Here is a 4,046-nt window from a genome sequence, read left to right as displayed (position 1 = left end):
GCGTCGTTATTACGTGAGTGGGTGGGAATGGCCGTTGCACCGCGCGGGGCTCCCCGCCGGTGAGTGATTCAGGAGTACGACCCCCCCCCCCCCCCCACCCGGCAACCGGCCCCGGCAGGGTCTTATCTAGTCCTCTGTTTTTTATTCTTTATTTTTATATTTCTAATGACGGACCCGGGCGTGCCGATTTCGGAACTACATTTGTCATTCGTTTGTAATCACTCGTAAGATCAGCGCACGACAGGTGAAATTGGCATTCCGCTGCCGATGATGAAGTATCTTGTCCCCGACTCTCTCTCTCTCTTTCTGTCTTTCTGTCTGTCTCTGTCTCTGTCTCTCTGTCTGTCTGTCTGTCTCTCTCTCTCTCTCTCTCTCTCTCTCTCTCTCTCTCTCTCTCTCTCTCCCTCTCTCCTCCTGTCTCTGGTCTCCCTGTGTTCTGCGCCCCTCCAGACTCCAGACTGTCGGGAGCTGCGTACCTCTCGTGATTTACGTTTCCTCCACAAAAATGCCCACTGCAATCGGTTTATCCCAAAGTGTCCAATGTTTGGGAAATGTTAAGTAATACGAGGCTTTGTCGGATGGTCCGGGTAGGTCAAAAATAATGTTCAAAGCGAGATTTGAGTTTGAGACCAACAATGGCCCCCCGTGGACGGAGATGTACAAAAAAAATTGTATTAAAATACTTTGGTGTCGGTGAGCAAAAGCAAAACGAGGGGACAACCGGGAATAAACAACGCTCTTTGGCCTTTGTCGCCGAGAATCTGCGACCAACAATGGAATATCTTTCATTTTACGGAATATGTTCACGCAAAATGTTGTAGGAATTGCTAATTAATCCTATGCAACAGCAAAAACGTTTGGTGTAGCTGCAAACCTCTTTTCCTTTTGCAGCAAATCGGTTGGCTAAATTTACAGGGGCCTATTTCTGCTTTAGCAAACACTATTTTGCGCGTCCGTTCCGTTTTCGCCGTGTGTACTATACAGGGTGGTCCACAGACCCCGTGGTAACGCCGTGGTCGCCTAGCATGCCAAATTGTTGGCAGTCCCTTTTGACTGCCAAATTTTGGCCGTCTTTTGAAGGCTACCAAATGTTGGCCTCGTTGATGCCAAATTTTATCCCTCTTTTAAGAGGCTGCCAATTTTTGGCCTCTTTAAATGCCAAAAGTTGGCCTTCCTTTGAAAGAAGCCCAAAGTTTGGCATTTATGGAGGCCAAAAATTGGCAGTCTCTAAAAAGGCGGCAAAAATTTGGCATTCAGTAACGACTGCCAACATTTTGGCATGCTAGGCGACTACGGCGTTTACAGTGTTCCTTTGGTTTGCTTGCCTACCCTTGCTCGCCGTTTCGCCTTATGGCCCCGTGCGAGTATGCAACCCGGCCGCACGCCTGCATCCGGTACAGTACAAGCAAAATAAAGAAAGGGATCTGTGGACCACCCTGTACGAAAACAAAATGTACGCCCACCGTCGACGGGCGGCGATCCGATTCGAATGTCATGTCGACCACAAATGTGCGCAACTGTTTGCGCAGCGTGCCCGGTGCCCTTGAACGTGAAGAAGACACATGCGCGCGCTATCGGCTGTACGGCTGACACCACGCCACGGCCCGGGCGGGCGGGGGCGAAGCGGAGCGCCCGTCAATGTCAGGAACACAAATGTTGTGCCAAGCACACAGCGCGGGCCAGGAGGCCGCGTCGGAAGCGCTGCAAACTGTGACAGTTTGCTTCAAACCAAACGCGCACCCATACCATTCTGCTCGACTTCATCAAGTACTTTGCGCATGATTCAAGTCTTGCGCAAACAAGGTAGCTGAAGAAACACACTTTTCTCAAAGCCAGAAAATGAAAACTGCGTCGACGTCGATCCGTCGATTCGGCCACGATACCTCGGTTTGGATGATAAAATCACGCAAAATCACGGTTTTCGAACAGCGACCGCTTCGCTGCATCGAATCTCGATAAACACCGAGTAATATCGTAGTTTCCAAACACATCAAAGGGCGATACATACCAAAGAACGATACGTTTCATATCAAAGGACGATATTTAACAAATTGACCCCTTGATATCAAGATGCATCCGATATCGAGATATTGCTATTATTTGGGTTGAAATATCGAGATATCGAGTTATAATTGTTCCACCTCATTGGCTGAGCGATTAGCGAAGCCTATTACTCCAGTGATGATCAAAAAGTTTCGCGTCTGTGTGTCTGTCTGTCTGTGTGTCTGTGTGTCTGTCTGTCATCACGATAACTCGAGAACGAATTGAGCTAGCGACCTGGGATTTTCAGGGACGTTTTGTGTCATAAAAAGACAGATCAAGTTCGAAGAAGAGCATTCTAGCTCAAAAATTGGATTTTTAAAAAATCAAAAACCACGGGCCCCCAAAATGACATTTAAAAAAAATATTTTTTTTATGTTTTCTAAGGGGTAACTCATCAAAGTAGAGCCCCTTGGTCGAAAATTTCGTCCGTTTGGCTCTATCTCTAACCGTTGAGGCGCCAGACACTGCTTTTCACACGGAAATAACCCCAAACCATTTCAATGTTTTTTCTCAAATATTTCATGGTCTCTGAAGGCTGAAGGGTCATCTCGTCAAAATAAAACCCTGGGGAGCAATAAGTGTGACTTTTGGGGCCGAAGGCCTATTTACGACTCTTTCTTCTGCCCGACTCGGGTGTCAGCGCCGCAGGCCTAGGTAGATGTATGCCAGGCGCGTCGCAGCGTAACAGTGTTTCGTGAGATATCGCGAAGCCTGTTACGCGAGACGTGGTCTGGCGTACATCTACCTAGTCTAGCTTTCGGCCCCCGGCGCCCACGTGTCCGAGGCCCTCAGAATGAACCCATCCGCAGGGCGGCGGCGGCGCGGCCGAAATGAGAGAGCCGCCCGCCGCACTAATAAGAGCCGTCATCCTCGTTGTAACATGACCGCCGCGCCCGAAACGGGTAATTCTGGAAACACCGAGCGGCCGCAGCGACACAGAGAGGGATCAGAGACGGCCGCGGCAGAGGTGTGCGTTTTCCACGCCTCATTTGGCTGCGTAATGAATGGGCCGACAAACACACGATCGCGACACTGACACTGCTAATGTAAAGCTCTGTTGGCAGTCCTTTTTGACTGCCAAATTTTGGCTTTCTACAGGAGGGTGCCAATTTTTGGCCTCCTTGAATGCCAAATTTTGGCCTAATTTCAAAAGAAGGCCAACAACTTTTTGGCATTCAAAGAGGCCAAAAATTGGAAGCCTCTAAAAAGAAGGCCAAAATTTGGCAATCAAAGAGGCCAACATTTGGTAGCCTCCAAAAGACTGCCAACATTTTGGCATGCTAGGCGACCACGGCGTTAACAGTGGCGGAGCTATCGACGTTCTCGAACTCTTTTGTAAAGTGGACCAAGGAACAAACACACTAGTAACGGTTGAAGTATTTCGATTGCGATATGAAAAGTGCACAACAGGGAATAGCGCGAAGGGGCGTGGATGGAGGGGTAGTGGCGCGTTGTCGCGAAACGTATTTTCTAAGAAATGAAATTTTAATTGAATCGACTGGCGGCGTCCAGTTTCCTTTCCCGTTCGCCCTTGAGGTAGGTGGCCTGCGCGAAAGGCCACCGCGCTCCGCCTCACCGCTCGCCCCACCCCACCCCGCCTCACGCCGCCCAGCCTCACCTCGATCCGCGCCGCCCCGCCCCGCGCCCAGCGCCACGCCGCGTCGATGAGTCCTTCAGACCGCTGTCTCCTGCTCGGCCCCGCCCGGCCGCGGGCCGCAGAGCCGAGCCTGCTATGTAGCTCGAATAAATACTACTTTGACGGCCGCGAGGGGATTCAAAAGGTCCACGAGTCTCGGGAGCGAGAAAAATGAATGTTCGCGCAGGGGCTCTGAGCAGCTCGAAGGGGGACCCCCCAGTCCCTTACGTAAAGGCATTGCGTACGCCATAGGGAGGCCACGGGGACGCTATGGGGCGTCGTTATTACGTGAGTGGGTGGGAATGGCCGTTGCACCGCGCGGGGCTCCCCGCCGGTGAGTGATTCAGGAGTACGACCCCCCCCCCCC

The sequence above is a fragment of the Frankliniella occidentalis genome, unplaced genomic scaffold (assembly GCF_000697945.3).
Source record: "Frankliniella occidentalis isolate FOCC.00 unplaced genomic scaffold, Focc_3.1 Scaffold305, whole genome shotgun sequence".
Lineage (NCBI taxonomy): Eukaryota > Metazoa > Arthropoda > Insecta > Thysanoptera > Thripidae > Frankliniella > Frankliniella occidentalis.
This window is presented reverse-complemented; position numbering follows the sequence as displayed.